We start from the raw sequence: 17,918 nt of genomic DNA, 5'->3' as shown, positions 1-17,918 counted from the left end.
GCACCGCCCTTGAGGTTCTCCGCGGAGAACAAAGTCCCCAGCCGGGCCACGGCGCCTGCGCCGACTAAAGACGTAGCCTCCCGGCTCGGGCTCCGAGCTTACTGCGCCTGCGCGGGCGCCCGCCGCCTTCGTTCGTTTCTTTTTTTTTCCTTTCCACGTGACTCGGAGCTAGCGGTACACGTGTCTTCCCCCCTCCTCCACGCCCCCCCGACTTCAGGCGGAGTGCGCGGAGAGGGCGGGCGCTGTGGAATGTCTTTGTCTGCGCGCGGGCCCGCGGAGTGTGGGGCGAGGAACCTGTTATTCGTGGGCCACGCCTCCTCCAACGGCCGAGCCTCGGAAGGTCCCCAGAGAGATGTGTGGCCGAGTGGAATCGGGGGCCGCCCCTCCGGCCAGGAGACGAAAGGAACGCTTCTGGGGACCCGGAGAGGGCAAAAGAGAGGGTTAGAGCCACGTGAGGCCGGAAGAGAGGGAAAGACTGCACGAACCGGATGGGAAGATGGGAGCGTGAGGAGGGAGAAGCTGACCCAGGGCTGAGTGGTGGGTGTGAGGAAGGGAAGCCTGGAGGGAGAACTAGAAGACCAAATGCTATTTTATTACCGGACTGAAACCTAGAAGGGTCAGTCAGAGACGGTAGAAAAGGGCTCCAGACCCAAGGACGTCAGACACTAAGGTTTCCATTAGAGCAGGTTCTAAATTGGTGAGAGAACTGTTAAAGGATGCACTTGGGGCCGGCCCAGCAGGTAAAGCTGCTTCTCACCTGAGTTCTGTCCCCAGGCCCTAAGGAGTGAAAGGCGAGAACTGCTCTCACCCGCTGTCTGACCTCTGAGTGCCTACTGTGGCGTTCGTGCTGTCCCGTACTGCTGGGGGTGGGGGGCAGGATTAAGGTGCACCATTGGTCTACGGTGAGGATGGAAAAACACAGGAGAATGACCACAAGTTTGAGACAAGTCTAGTCTATATAGGGAGCTCCAGGCCTTCCAGGGTGTGGAAGGGACATCCTGACCCTGCCTAACAAACAAGAAGCACTTTAGTTAGATTAGGCAGATGGCACACATGCAGTCCTAGCACGGGTGCAACTAAGGCATTTTAGCTTATATACTTTGTTGCTTCTGTTTATTCTGTAAAAGGGTGACCGCAGGCCCAGTCCTTAATCCGTGTCCACTGTGTAGGTCTCAGGGCTCCTACTTTTGGTATGAATGCTGGTCATTTGGGTCCCTGCTCTCTCTCTCTCTCAAAGGGACAGAACTTTTCATTGTTGTTTTTTGGTTTTGAACATATTTTCACTGCAAAGTCCTGGCTGGCCTGGTATTCCCTCTGTAGCCCAGGTGGCTTTGAACTCAACAGCAGTTCAGTCTTAATTTTCAGAATGCTGGGATAATAGACATAAATTACCATGAGACAGACACTTAATACTGTCTAAATACTATAAAGACCAGGGTACATAGGGTCCAAGGTATTCTCTTCATCCTGGGGTGCTATATGCAGAGGAGCCCAACTCTCTTGTTAAAAATCTGGGGCAGAGATGTCAAGATGACTAAGCTCATTAGTTTATTGTCAGGCCTAATGATCTGAGCTCAATCTCCAAGACCACATGGGGAGAGGAGAAAACTGACTCTCAAAGGTTGTTCTCTGGTCTACATACACATGTATGCTGTGACAGGAGAACATATACAGACACAAAAAAGATCTAAGGAAAACTTAGAAATTTCCGGGTATGGTGGCACACTGTAATCCCAGCACTCTGGGAGTCAGAGACAGGTGAATCTCTGTGAATCTGAGGCCAGCCTGGTCTAAAAAGTGAGTCCAGAACAGCCAGGGCTACACAGAGAAACCCTGTCTCCGAAAAAGCAAAAAAAAAAAAAAAAACACTACAAATTTTATAAATATATATTGACACAGTTTTAAAATGTAAAGTTACTGGAAAGTTGCAGGTTTTTCTTTGTCTTTTTTGATTTTGGTTATTTCTTTTTCTATTGTTTTTTGAGTCAGGATCTTACTATGTAGCCCTGGCTAGCATGGACTTGATATGTAGACCAATCCAACCTCAAACTCTCAGAAATCCACCTGCCTCTGCCTCTGGAATGCTAAAATTAAGGCATATGCCACCATAGCCACCCAAAACAGATTTCTAAAATATTAATTTGTAAAAAAATTTTTGAGAAAAGGTATTTCTGTGTAGCCTTGGCTGTCCTAGACTTCCTTTATAGACCAGTTTGACCTTGAACTCAGAGCTTGCCCAAATGCTGGGATTAAAGATGAACACTACCACAGCCTGCTAATTTATAATTTTTTTATTTCATTTGTAATCAATTACTTGTTTCTAGCATTTATACTTGAATCACTTATTAAAGCTAGTAGCCACTGAAAGCATTCAATAAAAGCCACCCTCAAATATTTTGCTTTTGATATGTTGATTACAAACAGGAGATTGGGTTAATAAGACTTCCTAAATTTCCCTTTTCTGCCTAAAGAAAATTTAATACCTCTTCATCAATTCTTTCCCCCAGGGAATTCTACCAGGAACTTTTATCCTAGGAGGGGAGAATTCCCCAGACACAGACAAACTATTTCAAATTATTATGCACTTTATTTTTTTTCCTGGACGGGGCTTCCTTTGTCCCAGGCTGGCCTTCAATGCCCTGTGTACCCCCATTTCCCATCTCCATAGATGGGATTACAGACCTACGTGAGCACATCTGCTTTTGTGGTATTGGGAATCTTTTGGACTTTGTATACTAGCTAGGCAAAAGCATTCCAACAACCTGAGCTACAGTCTTTTTTTTTTTAATTGTTTATTTTTATTTTATGTGCATTTGTGTTTTGCCTGTATGTATGTCTGTATGAGGGTGTCAGATCTTGAACTTACAGACAGTTATGAGCTACCATGTGGTTGCTGGGAATTGAACCCAGGTACTCTAAAAGAGTAGTCAGTGCTCTTAACCTCTGAGCCATCTCTCCAGCCCCCTGAGCTACATTCTAAGCAAAATTATATATATTGTAATTTTATATAATTCATATAGTAAGTTTAGTTCTGCTGACACTGACCTTTGGAGGGTTATGTTTTATTTTTATAACTAAGTATTTTTTAACTGAACTAAATTTTCATGCAGTATTTTTATCATGTTCTTTTTTCTCAATTCCTTCCTACCTACCCAACTTTATGTTCTATTTTTCCTTTCCTTTTTTCTTTTGTTTTTCTGAGACAGGGTTTCTCTGTGTAGTAGTCCTGGCTGTCCTGGACTCGAGTTGTAGACCAGGCTAGCCTCAAACTCACAGAGATACGACTGCTTCTGCCTCCTAAGTGCTCGGTATAAAGGCGGGCATCACCACCCCTGGCTTCCCCCCCCCCCTCTTTTTTAAGAAAGAGATGGCCCAGTTTTTAAGAGTAGTGGCTGCTCTTGCAGAAGAACTGGGTTTGGTTCCCAGCACCCACATGTCAGCTCACAGCCATCTGTAACTCCAGGCCTAGGGGATCTGACATCCTCTTCCAGCTTTTGCTGCCATTGTACAGATATACATGCAGGCAAAACACCCATATGCAGAAAACAAAAACAAGAGGAAAAAAAAAAACCTTCACAGAAAGAGACCAAAACATACAAGGAAAAAAAAAAAATAAAACAAGAAGTTTATAAGAATAGCATTTAATTTGTTTTATGTTCAGCTGATTTTTTTGTTCTTTTGATTTTGTTTTTCGAGACAAGGTTTTTCTATGTAGCCTTGGCTGTCCTGGATTCACTTTGTAGACCAGCCTGGAATCAAACTCACAGTGAATTGCCTGCCTCTGCCTCTCTGAGTGCTGGAATTAAAAGCCTGTGCCACCACACTCAGCTTCAGCTGAAAATTTTAAGCTAATATTTAAGCGCATTGGTGTTTTTCCTGCAGGTGTGTTTGTATAAGGGTGTCAGATTCTCTGGAACTGGAGCTACAGAAAGTTGTTAGCTGCCATGTAGGTGCTGGGAATTGAACCCAGGTCTTCTATAAGAACAACCAGGGGGGCTGGTGAGATGGCTCAGTGGTTAAGAGCACTGTCTGCTCTTCCAAAGGTCATGAGTTCAATTCCCAGCAACCACATGGTGGCTCACAACCATCTATAATGTGAACTGATTCCCTCTTCTGGCAGGTGTAAATGCAGATAGAACACTCATATAAATAAAATAAATAAAAAATTAAAAAAAAAAGAACAACCAGTGCTCTTAACCACTGAGCCATCTCTCCAGCCTGTGCTGAATTATAATTGTTTTTGTTGTTGTTTTGATTTGGTTTGCTTGGGTTGGGTTTTTCACTACAGGGTTTCTTTGTGTAATCACTTTCTTATAAAGAAAAACATTTAATTTGGGTTGCTGTACAGTTCGGAGGTTTAGTCCATTATGGTCAGCAACATACAAGCAGGAAAAGAGAGGGGCACTGGGCTTGGCTTGAGCATCTGAAACCTCAAAGCCCACCCCCAGTGACACACTTCCTCAAAGCCACGCCTATTCTTACAAGGTCACACCTCCTAATAGTGCCACTCCCTTTGACCAAGCATTCAAACACGTGAATCTGTAGGGGTTCCTACTCAACCTACCATATCACTCCAGCACAGTGTAAGTCAAGGGGCCTTTATTTTTGTCTTGCTTGATTATTGGTCCTACTTATTTTTATATTAGATCTTCAGTCTCTAGAGCTAATCAAAGCCTAAAAGGTAAACATCATAGAATTGTGTTGTGCCCCCAATATACTAAGTTCTGTTGAACTTTTTTTTTTAACTTTTTTGCTGTTATTTGTGATACACACCTTTAATCCCAGGATTCCAGGGGTAGAGACAAGCAGATCTCCGAGTTTGAGGCCAACTGGGTCTAAATGGTGAGTTTCAGGACAGCCAAGGCTTTATAGAACCTATCTCAAAAACAAAACAGAACAAAACAAAAAAACAGCCAGACGTGGTGGCACAAACCTTCTCCTTTAATCCCAGCACTCAGAAAGGCAAAGGCAGGCCGATTGTTGTGAATTTGAGGCCAGTTACAAAGCAAGTCCAGGACAGCCAAGGCTACACAGAAAATCCTGTCTCAAAAAATAAAAAATAAAAATCAGTTTTATTGTTTATGTGCATACGTGTACCCACAAGTATCTATAGAGTCTAGAAGGCATCATCTGATTTCTTGGAGCTGGAGTCACATTATTTTGAGCACCCAGTGTGGGTACTGGGATCTGAACTCCTGTCCTCTGATAGAGCAACAATCCCTCTATAACAGGGAGATGCCTCTCCCAGCCTGTGAACGTTTTCATGAGGCTGATTGTTAGAGGGTCTCTTTGTGCCCTGTGTATTCAAATGCTGATTTCTGTACCAAGAGAGCATCTCCTGCCTTAGTATGTTGTAAACATTGTTTTCCGACACCTTCTGATTGGTTAAAGCCAAAAGCTGGGCAGGAGAGGATAAGCTGGGATTTAACAGGGCAGAGAGGGAGAGGGTAGAGTGAGACTAAGATGGCAGGTAATGGGCCAGGTGGCTTGGGAGCAGGCCAGACCGCTATTGGTGGGTTAAAATAGCAGAGTATCTGCCTAGCTATAGAGCCTGAAGCATATAATAAAATTAAAAGGTCTCCATGTCATTATTCAGAGCAAGGGCAGGCATAGAAAAGACTTTGCATTTTACAGCTGATTGCTAACCTATGGTAAGTATCTTATTCCGTGTTCAGTTTATCCTTTTATGGAAAATTTATCATTGGCACTCTCATACATCTTATGTCTGACTGTACTCACTATTCAGGCTCTACCTTTGTGTCTCTTGACCATCTAGCCAATATTTTTCCCCTAGGAAAATGAAACAAAAAAGAGCTGGAAATACAGCTCAGGGGTAGAATGCTTAAATTTGTGATTCTATCCTATTCCTAGCCTATCCCTAGATTCTATCCCAGTACACCAAAAAGAAAGCCAGAGTTCATATCCTCTTTGCTGCCATTTATTGTTAGTTTGTATCTCAACTAGTTAGTCAGACAAACATTTTCTTAATAAGACCCAGTAGTGTTTATGTTTCTATCTTGACTGCTACTTTTTTTTTTAAGATAGGATCTCGGACTGGAACTTGCAGTGTAGACCACACTGGTCTAGGACTCGGAGAGACCAGCCTGCCCCTGCCTTCAGAGACAGGAGGAACTAAAGGTGTATGCCACCATACCCAGCTTAAATGTTTTCTAAAATTTTTTGGTTTTCATCATGTATGTCTGTGTGTCTGTATGCTCCCAGAGGCCTGGAGCTAGACTTAAAAGGAATGTAAGATGCCCTATGTGGGTTCTGGGAATTGTACTTGGGTCTTCTGCAAGAGCAGTATGTGTTCTTAATGGCTGAGCCATCTCTCTAGCCTCTAAGATCTATTATTTTTTATTTTAATTCTATGTGGGATTTATTTATATTATATCTTATTATACTTAATAATAAGATATATTCAATTATATCTTATATTTGGAAAATGTAAGACTCTTAATTGGCTTTTATTTGTGGTCCTAGAATCAGGACACCTTTTTCCATACAGTAGAGTGTGTGCGCCCTTCCAAAAGAGTGGTGTCTGATATTGTAATGAATGTATTGTGGCAAGTGCCAAAACATAGGTGAAAATTAACTGCTACTGGGGTTCAAAGCAGAAGGTAGATTTTAATCAGGGGAGAATAAGCTCCAGGAAAGGGGAAGTGTGAATAAGTGAGCAGAGATGAAATGTGAGAGTTGCTGTTAGGGAATGGGAGTAATCCAATTTCAGAGCACAGGAATAGGTAAGTAGGTTGAGAGAGCAAATTCAAGAGGAGGGGAAAGGAACAGGAGGATTTATGGGCCCCCTGTATGCCTCTGTCCATGAAAATCCTGCTTAGGTGGTACAGTTACAGATGGCTGGCGTGTCCTTGCTTTGTAATGAGATGACCAGATAGAGGAACCTTGAGCTGAGGCTGACAAAACTTTGATAAAGACATGGTTGTGAAGGAGCTGAGTTTTCAAGACTGGCCTCACTAGTTACTGCATATATAAATCAGAACATCATGCAATACATTTTAAAAATATGCAGCTAAAAGAAAAACAGACACAGAGCAGGTTTGTGCCATATCTTTTACTGACTGTAAGAGTAGAATTGAGGGGGCCACTGAGGTCTTTTTCTGAGCGAGAACACAAATCACTCTGAACCTTACTTGAGGCTGCTGTTGTAGCTGCTAAAGAGACACATGGGGTAGGGCTCACCAAGGGCTTTCCGGGAGGAAGCAGATCCATCCCTGAAGCAGAGGTCCAGACTTCCCAGGGTTCAGCTGAGGGTAACAACCCCCGCCCCCCCCCAAAAAAAAAAGACCGTCTTAGGGACAAGGCAAACAAAACCCCAGCTGTGGTCATTTGAATAAGCTGTCCCCCATGCTCTTGGTTATTTGCATGCACGGTCCCCCATTGGTGTTGCTGTTTGGAGACTTAGGAGGTGTGCCTTGTTGGAGGAAGTGTGTCACTGGAGGGGCGCTCTGAGTTTTAAGGGATGATTTCCATTTCTAGTTCACTTCTCTGCCTTGTATTTGTAATTCATTCAAGATGTGTGAGCTCTCGGCTGTTCTGCCACCATGTTTCCTCACCATGATGGTAATGAACTCATATTCCTCTGGAACCCTAACGAAAATCTCAAGAAACCCTGAAAAAACAACCCTGAAGAATCTCTCTAGGTTAGCTTTGTCACAGTGTTTACCACAGCCATAGAAAAATAAATTGGGCACAGTGGCACACATGCCTGTGATCCCAGCACTTGGGGGATGGGGGGCAGAGGCAGATGGATCTCTGTGAGTTCAAGGCTAGCCTGGTCTACAAAATGAGTGCAGGACAGCTAAGGCTACACACAAAGAGACCCTGTCCTATAAATAAATAAATAAATAAATAACCAATGCTTGCGCCTACACCCTTAGGGCCTAATGAAGCTTTCAGGGTGCTTAGTGTTGCTTGTGAATCTGAGAGGTCTGCCCTCTGGCCTCTAGCCTCTGGTTTTTAGCTAGGCTTTGTTTTAGAGGTAGGGAAGTTCTACCTCTAAACTTTTTGTTGTTTTCTTTTTCTTTTTTATTTGTTTTTTTTGTTTCTACCCTATTTCTTCCCTTGCTGCTCAGAGGTATGATGCAATGAGAGAAAGCGTGGACAATAGGATAGCATTAGGGCCTGCTGCTCACCTGCTGGGTGAATCCTCTTAATATTTGCCTTTCTTCAGCCCCTCCTCTTTGCTCAAACAATGATATTAATAACATCACTCTGAGGACTTGAAGGTTCAAAGGCACATTGTCAGAAAGCACTTAGCATGGGATCAGGTGGGGCCGGATAATAAGTAGGTGTTTGACATTGCATCACTGTAGCCATTGTTAGGACAACAAACATTTATCTAGCACCTCCTTGCAGACTTTCCCTTCCTCTTGGGTCCATTATGTGAGGCTGAGGCTTGCTGTTGCCTGTAACTGCTTGACCTCTGTGGTGGTGGGGCCTGTCACTTCCCCCTCTTTTCAGCAAGTTCCTGAGACAGAGAAGGCTCTGGGCAAGAGAGGTCCTCTCCCAGATGAGTAGTTCCTCTGTTCAATCTTGAAAGTCTACTTGGTGTCATATCTGTAGCATGGGAAGGCAGGGGACATGGAAATTGGACATAGATGAAGAGGAGCCCTGTTTCACAGAGGAGACATTGTAAACCAAACCAGGCATGCTTGCTCACATTTGTGATCTCAGCATTCTGGAGGCTGTGATGGGAGGATTGAAAATTTGAGGACAACTAAGTTTACATAGTGAGTTTCAGGCTAGCCTGAACTACATAACAAGAAAATCTAAAACAATAAAAAAAAATGAGTAAGCAAAAAAAAAAAAAAAAAGGATGTGTGTGTGTGTGTGTGTGTGTGAACTGGGGGCATATAGAAGGCGTGCTCAAGACCCCAGGTTTGTTGTGGGCACTACCACAGTGAGGGGCAATGGGCAGTGTGGAAGGAGGAACTCTAGAGGGTTTCTCTACCCCAGCTAGTTCCCAAATAATTGACACAGAGACCTCTTGGATTTGCTTTTTCAAGATTATATTTATTTTATGTATGAGTGCTCTATCTGCATGTATGCCTGCATACCAGAAAAGAGCATCAGATTCCAGTATAGGTGGTTATGGGCCACCATGTCGTTGCTGGGAATTGAACTCAGAACCTCAGGAAGAGTAGACAGTGCTCTTATCCACTGAGCCATCTCTCTAGCCACCATCTCTTGGCTTTATAAGAGCTTTAAAGCACAGCAACTAGGCAGGTATCAACTGGTATCTTGCTATTTCCCAACTACACACGTTACTTGCCTTAATTGTATCTGTCTGTGCTGTTTCTATCCTATCATGGTCACGTGATGATCATGGTCCATATTGCCCCAGGGCAACTTCCTTCTCTCCAGCTTCCTCTCTTCTCTGATCCCATGCCCAGGCACCTAAGCCCTGCCTTTTCTTCTTTGCCCAGTTACAGATTTCTATTTTATTAGTCAATTAGCTTTAAATTAGATAGACCAAAGTTTACACGACAAAGACCGGAGTACTTAAAGATGTACTCATCTTGGTGGCAACCAGATCTTGGGGGCCAGTATACATAGCACCAGACCAACCCCAAGAGGGCAGTATTGATAAAGGTGTACTGTGAGAGCAGGGAGAACACAAAGGGAGAAGGGACCAACCAGACTATCTAGGAGTTAGGAAACTTGCCAGGCAGGAGGGGGTCGGGGCACTTCCATGTTTTGATTCCAGGAGAGCTTGGTCTCATACCAGGTTCCCTTTTGGCATCCTCAGCTCTGGAATTTAGATCCCTAGCTCAATCTTAAAAATTCCAAACCCAGAAGCCAGTTGTGTCCTTATTATGGGGTGTTTCAGGAGCCCTTCATGCTCAGCATCCCCAGGAGAACTACAACTACAGTAGCTAGCAGTGCTTTTCCAGGGCACAGATAGCTTCATGGAGTTTTATTGTGAAGTTTTTCCTGTCTCCAGACCTGCTGCAGTGTCTCACCAAGAGAGAATACTGAGTCAGCTAAACTTCAGGGCCTGCTCCTGGCCTGTATCCCTCTAGTCCTCACAGAAGCCAACCTTCTGTGACAGAGGCATCAGAGACAAGATGAAAGGCATGTACTGCCATGCCTGGCCTCAATTTTATGTAAGTTAAAATATGGAACTTTGGGCTGAGTGTGGTGGCACACACCTTTTAAACCCAGTACCCAGAAGACTGAGGCAAGTGGATCTCTGTGAATTGGGAGGTCAGCCCGGTATACATATCAGGTTCGAAGCCAGCCAAGGTCACAGAGTGAGGCAAAAAAAGGAAAAAAGAAAACAACCCACAAGTGGAACCATCAGTATATGGTCATATAAGTCAGGGTCGAAGATATGGCTCTTCTAGCAGAAGGAAGTTTGGTTCCCAGCACTTACACTGGACAGCTCACAATTTTGACTCCAGCTACAGGGAATTTTACGTCCTCTTCTGATCTCAGTATATATCTACTCTTGTGTGGAAACACAAGCCCACATATTTTTAAAAAAATGACAATAAGTTACATTAAACTACTTTTTTAAAAAGATTATTTAGTGTATATGAGTGCTCTATCTGCATGTATACCTGCAGGTCAGAAGATTCCAGTACAGATGGTTGTGAGCCACCATGTGGTTGCTGGGAATTGAATTCAGGACCTCTGGAAGAGCAGCCAGTGCTCTTAACATCTGAGCCATCTCTCCATCCCCTACATTAAACCTTTCACCCATGCTTATGGTTATGTTTCTAATAAGAGTTGGAAATTCTAACATAGGGTCACTAAAGTTCTACGTAATATATGGCTCATGTATCCTTTGACCATGGTGACCCTGTCATATGCAATCACAAATATTTAGAAATTCTGTAAATTATTGAAGGAACATTGCAGAGGCAAGAGCTTAGGACAATAAAGAAAAATGTTTGTGGCTTTGCTGGAACCTATAGACCTCTGGGGCCTATGAGATATCTGTGTTATTTTGCTATGTTTTGGAGACAGAGCCCTGACTGGTCCTTCTGCCTCAACTGCCTTAGTCAATATTTGGGTTATAATCCCATTGTTGTATGTGTACCTGACAGGGACGGTACTTCCCATCTACTGTGCATGTTGGAAACCTGAGTTGTCCTGACATTTTCACACCTCATTTCACCAATTCTAGAGCAGGCTAGCCTCCAACTCACAGAGGTCCTCCTGATTCTGCCCTTGCATGTACTACCGGGCCCTAGCCACCTCTGTAGCTGTAGTCTTTTGCTTTGTTTTTTTGAGACAGTGTCTCACTATGTAACCCTGGCTGTCCTAGAACTCATTATGTAGACCAGGCTGGTCTCAAACTCACAGAGATCCACCTGCCTTTGCCTCCCAAATGCTGGGGTTAAAGGGATGCGCCACTTGCCCAGCCCTACCCTCCTCCTTGTAGTCTTTTTTTTTTTTTTAATTTATTATGTGTGCAGTACTCTGCCTGCATGCCACACATGCAGATCTCATTACAGATGGTCCTAAACCATCATGTGGTTGCTGGGAATTGAACTCAGGACCTTTGGAAGAGCAGCCTGGTCTCTTAACCTCTGAGCCATCTCTCCAGTCCCCTTCCTTGTAGTCTTAAAGACTATTGTTGTTGATCCCATAGTGTGGTAAGTCCCACTCAGATTTCTTGGTCTCCACTGCCTCTGCCTCTGTCTGAGGAGCCATTATTCAAACCTCTAAGTCTCTACAATTTCCTACCCTTACACTTTGGTCATTGTTCTCTGCCCAGAATTTAGCACACTGTTTTCAAAATGCAAGTGTAGGAGTTGGGCTTGTTAGCTCACACATGTAATTCCAGCACTAGGAGGCTAAGGCAGGAGGTTTGACCCCATTTTAAATTCCAGGATAGTCTGGGCTGCAGAGTACAACCCTGGCTTAAAACAAAATGAAAATACTTGTTTCAGTTAGGGTCACTACTGCTGTTGCTGTGATGAAACACTGAACAAAAGCAACTGGAGGAAGAAAAGGTTTATTTGGTTAACATATCCTGAATCACAGTCCATTGAGGAAAGCGAAAGCAGGAACTCAAATGAAGTGGAAACCCGGAGGCAGGAGCTGATCAGAGGCCATAGAGGTGCTGCTTACTGGCTTGCCCCTCATGCCTTTCTCAGCCTAACTTTCTTATAGAACTCAGGGCCAGGGATGTCCCTACCTACAATGGGCTGGGCCCTTCCCCATCAGCTACTAAGTAGGAAAATTCTCTACATGCCTGCCTGCTGCCTGATCTTATGGATATTTTTGTTATTATTGCTGTTGGTTTTTTAACTGAGGTTCCTTCCTCTCAGATAACTTTAGCTTGTGTTGACATAAAACTAGCGGGGACAAGCAATACTCAAACTGCAAACCTGATTATATCTTCCAATCCCGTGTGTGTGTGTGTGTGTGTGTGTGTATAGGTGAGACAGAGGTCAGCATTGGATGTGCTCCTCAGTCATCATTCTCCTAATTTGCTGAGATAAGGTCTTGCACTAAACCTGGAGCTCTAGGGCTGGCTGGCTCTGCTACGCACCAAGCCCAGGGATCCTCTCGTGCCCCTGCCTCCAAGAGCTGAGGACCAGGCACGTGTCCCTGAATTTGACATTTTATGTGGGTCCTAGGGATCTGAACTCAGGTCTTTATGCTCACATGGGAAACAATTCACCAACTGGACATTCTTCCCACCCCTTTAGTTCTCTTTTGCACATTGATACACTCTCTCTCTCTCTCTCTCTCTCTCTCAACCTTTCCTGGGGCATAACATGTTTGATTTGGTTCACCCCCATGGCTACCCATGCCTAACTTGCTTACTTCCTTCCAGTAAGCTTGGGAGTTTCCTGTGTTTAACAACCTTGGCTCTTTTCTTTTTCAGTTCCTTAATCAGGCCAGATGCCTGCCTGCCTCAGACCACACACATGCTGGTTCCCTAGCCTAAAACTCAGTCTTGTTCCCTTCTCTATCCGACGCTTCTCTGCCCCAGTACTCTTCCCATCCTGCAGACATGAACACAGGCCTCCTCTCCAGGAAGGGCTCCTCACACATCCAGTCTCGACTTGCATTGCTGTGTGTACTCAGAGACTTCCATGTGCTAAGCAAGCTCTCTACCACAGACCTCCTGCTTTTTTTTTAATTCTTCGACAACTTCATCCATACTTAAATGAATTCTGATTATATGTACCCCATTATCCTCTCTTATCTCCTCCCACTGAACCCCTTCTACTTCTCAACAAAATCTAGTAGTTTTTTGTTTGTTTGTTTGTTTGTTTGTTTTGTTTTTTAAGATTATGAAACACTGGAGCCTATATGAACCTTTGGCCTGTAGATGGCAACTGCCTCCAGTGCCTCAGACAATCTCATGATCAACCTGTCTCCTTTGGCATTTGAATTAGTGACCCTGTTCTAGAGGGATCATCCTAGCTATGGAATCAGAAAAAGAGACTGAAGAAGGGTGCAAGCCAAAGACAATGACAGTTAGAAAACCTAGGAAGGAAAAGGAGTTCATATTTGAGTTGAAGGCACCTAACCGCTGCCTCTGGCTTTGCTCAGCCTGTCCTCAGTTAGCCAGTGTTAGGATCAAGGACAGGGATAGCCTTCAGTAGATAGGACCCATTTTCTGCCATCAGAACTTTTATCTGGGCTCCATGAGAAGAAAAGCAAAATAGGAAATCAGCTGATGTTGACTGATCCAAGAACCAACTGGAATTTCATTAAGATAATTGTTTCTGGGCCCAGGCTCTGGGCAATCTTTTCATCCTCCCAGAAAGATAAAAATAAGACTGTTGTGTTTTCTACGTAGGAAATGGACAGTCCAGGAGTATCTTTTTCATTTGAGACAGGGTCTCATTGTGTAGCCCTGGCTGGTCTAGAACTTTCTTTGTAGACCAGGCTAGCCTTGAACTCACAGAAGTCCTTTTGTCTCTGCTCCTAAAATGCTGAAATTAAATGCACAGGCTAGCATGACCAGCACATTTATTTGTTTTGAGACTGGGTCTTGCACTGTAGCTAATGCTGGCCTGGAAACCTGCTGGCTCAGTCTGTGAGTCCTGGGATTACAGGCATGAACATTGACACTGAGGTTGGAACAGAGGAGGTCATTGAAATAATTTAGGCGAAGTAAGGGAGGAAAAAAATATGTAGTACTTACAGTGGGAAATATAATTTTAAACACTATGAGGCAGACACTGCACTGGGAGCTGGGAATATAGTCATAAGAAAAGACTGACAGACACAATGTGATCATGGAGCTGACAGAATGGCCTCAAACTCAGTATGTACGTATGTACCAAAAGCTAGCTTTGAATTTAGATCTTCCTGCCTCAGCTCCCAGAGCACTGGGGTTGCCAAAGTGGTATGAAAGTCCTTTCTATTTATTTATTTACTTACTATTGTTATTGTTTTCAAGACAGGGTTTCTCTGTACAGCTGTCCTGGATTCCCTTTGTAGACCAGGCTGGTGTCAAACTCACAGAGATCTGCGTATTTCTGCCTCCCCAAGTGCTGGGATTACAGACCTGCACCACCAAGCCCAGAGGAAGTCCATTCTAAAGGATGAGATTCCAAAGTACTTTCGAGCAATGGTGACACTGTCAGGACAAAGCTGGACACACCCACCCACGGGGACTGCTTCAAGACAGCACTTGTTTTTCCCATGTCCACATACATGCATCTTCAATACACAGTCTTTGAACGCTTCCCTAAACAGATCTTTGTTCTGCATGTTTCAGTGAACTGTGCTGCTTTTTTTTTTTTTTTCCTTCAGGGAAAACAAACATCAAATAAACAGGGTAAAAGTTTTAGAAAGACAACAAAGCAGGGAACTATGGGAGAGTGACTGAGGAGGGATGGATAGCTTATGTAGATTGGTCCAGGAAATTCTCAAAGGGGTTCTGATGGAGAAGCTTCCAGGCATCACAGGTACTAGAGAAAAGGCGTGCTAAAGAGAAGAAATAGTATATGTAGAAGCTCTGAAGTAGGAACAGGTTGAGTGAATTAGAAGTGGGAAAATATAAGGGCTGGAGTGGTGGCTCAGTGGTTAGGAGCTCTGGTCCCTCAGAGGACAATCTCCAGCAGTTACAATAATCTGTAACTCCAGTTCCAGAACATTTGATGCCTTCTTCTGGCCTCTGTGGGTACCAGGCATGAACATAGTGTATAGATGCAAGTAAAACACGAGAGAGAAAGAGGAAAATATATAGCTGGGAATTCAGTGAGCACAAGGGGGTAATGACAGCAATGAGATGAAGGAGACAGATAAAGATAGTCTATTAGGCCATGTAAACTGTGTAAAGGAGTTGTCCTCTGCTGGGGTGAAGAAACTGAGTCATGAAGACCAATTAGGAGGCTATTGTAATAATGTTTATTGAGTATATGATATATGCCAGGAAGTGTGATAGATGCTCCAAATACAATGGTCAAGCTAAATGGGATCTTGTCCTCAGGTTACTGATGGCAATACTATGTGGGGCAGTAGCATTCAGGTTACCGATGCCAGTGCAGACCCAGGTAAGAAAACTGGCAACTGTGAATCAATCAGTATGGTATGTATATGCTGGAGTGAAAATAAGGACAGGGGCCTAGAGGTGACCCAGCAATTAGGAACACTCCATGCTTTTGCAGAGGCCGCAAGGTGAGTTCCCAGCTCCCAAACGATGGCCTGTAAGCCCCTGAAACTCCAGCTCCAGGGGCCAGGTGCCCTCTTCTGGCTGCTGCAGCATCGCTCACATGTGATGCTATGCACATATGCAGGCCAAACACTCCTATCAGGAAAAAAGATGGTTTTTAAAAAGAGGAGGGGTGGATAAAGGACAGGTATTACAGCAGCGTGGAGGAGAATTGCCTAACCTGGCCTTCAGGACCCAGAAGTGCTCCTGGAGGTGTCACTCCGGAAGCATGAAGGGTCTCAGGAGAAGTAAAATCAGGGCATCGAGAGAAAGCTTGGAAGACACGTGGTGGTGCAGGCCTGCGATCACAGTCCTTGTCGTCCTGAGCGAGGCGTGCGGATAAGGGGGTTCCAAGCATAGTGAGTTGAATTGCTAGCTTAAGCAACTTAGCAAGAACATGTCTCAGAAACAAAAAGCCGGTGGGGTGGCTCAACTGCAGGGACTTGCCATCAAGCTAGAGAGCATGAGTTTGACCCCAGAACCCATGTGGTAGGAGAGAACTGACTCCCACGCGTTGTCTTCTGGCCTCCACAGGGACATGGTAGCACTCATGCGCTCACACAAATACTTAATAAAATGTGAGGAGTCTAAGGCTCTGGTTGGTAGTGTTTTTTCTGCAATAGCAAGGACCTGAGTTCAAGCCCCAGCATCCTTGCAAAAGCTTAGTTAGCACTGTGAAGCACACCTACAATTTTAGTTGTGGGGAGACAGAGCAGGAGGATCCTAGGGGCTTTGCTGGCCAGCTGGTCTGTGCAGATCTGTGAGCCTCAGGTTGACTGAGGGACCCTGTCTGTAAGGCCAGGTGGAGAGCAATAAGAGGGAGATAACCAGTGTCCACCTCTAGTCTCCACCCCTACATGCACACGCTTGGGTGCACACCCACTCCTGCCTGTTCCCACAGTGGCACAGAAACAGAGTAGGTACGAACACACACATGCATACAGAAACACGCATGAGCACACATAAAATGGAAAAAGGAAAAAAGGCCTGGGAATGCACTCAGTGGTAGTGGCAGCATTTGCGAGGCTGTGGCTTCATTCCCAGTACTATAGGGAAAGAGAAGAGTCAAAAAGGAATAGGGATGGAAGGGAGGTGAGAGGCCGGCAAGGGTGGAGGACTCCTGAGCAGTTCATCGTGTCAGGGTCTCAGGGATATCTCTTCTATTTAAAAGGAGATCCGTTTAAGTTGATTTGATTTGATTTTTTATAAGCCTCTTGAGCGTGCATAGGAAAGACATTCAAAGGCAGCCCAACTCTCAGCTGCAGCTCCCTAACCACCTCAAGTCAGTCTTAATAACCACCCATCTCCCTGAAACCTCAAGCCTGACACCAGACTCGGTGTGTAAAAAAGCAAAACGCACTGGCTCAACACCTCCATTTCCCCCTGCACAGGCAGGGAAATGAAGATGTCAATGCTCTCACTGTTGGAAATGGCCTGCCTGGAAACTGCCTGAGTCTCCTGAGAGCCACTGAAGATCCAGGACCACAATGCCAGGGATGGTATGGGAAAGCTTTTAAAAGCAAACAAAAACATTTACTTAGTTGGGTGTGGTGGCACACAGCCGCACACCTCCGATCCCAGCAGAGCCAGGCAGATCTCTGTGAGCTCGAGGCCAGCAAGTCCACGACAGCCAAGGCTTGATACATAGAGAAACATTTACTTCTGTGATTGCACACGTGTGTTTTCAATGGATTTTCAAAATATCTGCTTGTCAAATGATGGGACCGGTTGGTTGGTTGATTCTATCCCAATAAACTGACTCCTTGCATTTACCCTGACCTCCAGGGACTTGCATTCACACAGGCTAGCTTATCAATGTTTGTGTGTCTTGGGTTAGTGGTTCACTATATTTTCCCGTGACAAGCTCATTAAGGACACTAGTGCTTTTCAGGGACCTGTCCCCTGGTACCCCCCCACACACACACACAAGGTGTTGATCCTATTTTATTATCTGATTGGAAAAATAGATGATGCACAGGCCAAGGAAGGGAGGAATGCAATCAAGCCTCCCCTAGATCACCAGCCCGCAACATCCCTGGTTCATCATCGTGGGTTTCCTCTCATGAGGCCTGGAGAGACACCCACGTACAAAGAGCAAAGGGAAAAGTCAGTTCACTTCCTGGTACACAGCAAACAAGGAAGGGCTTTGGTCAAGCCTTGCCCTGATCAGGTGCCTTCACATCAGAACACGGGTGTGGTGGATGGGCACAGTCAAATTCAGCCACAAGACTCAGCCCACCATCACAATGGCCTCTTCAAGCACCAC

General features: G+C 44.7%; 1 long non-coding RNA gene across 1 annotated transcript; it reads left to right on the top strand.

The window, feature by feature from the left end:
• The first annotated feature begins 41 nt into the window (after nt 1–41).
• Nucleotides 42–14,695, top strand: LOC132652993 (uncharacterized). Its single transcript, XR_009590585.1, has 2 exons — nt 42–537; nt 14,396–14,695. It is a non-coding gene; the product is annotated as an uncharacterized LOC132652993 (long non-coding RNA).
• The last annotated feature ends 3,223 nt before the right edge of the window (nt 14,696–17,918 follow it).

Source organism: Meriones unguiculatus, chromosome 3 (assembly GCF_030254825.1).
Source record: "Meriones unguiculatus strain TT.TT164.6M chromosome 3, Bangor_MerUng_6.1, whole genome shotgun sequence".
In the NCBI taxonomy this organism is placed as follows: Eukaryota; Metazoa; Chordata; class Mammalia; order Rodentia; family Muridae; genus Meriones; species Meriones unguiculatus.
This window is presented reverse-complemented; position numbering and strand designations above follow the sequence as displayed.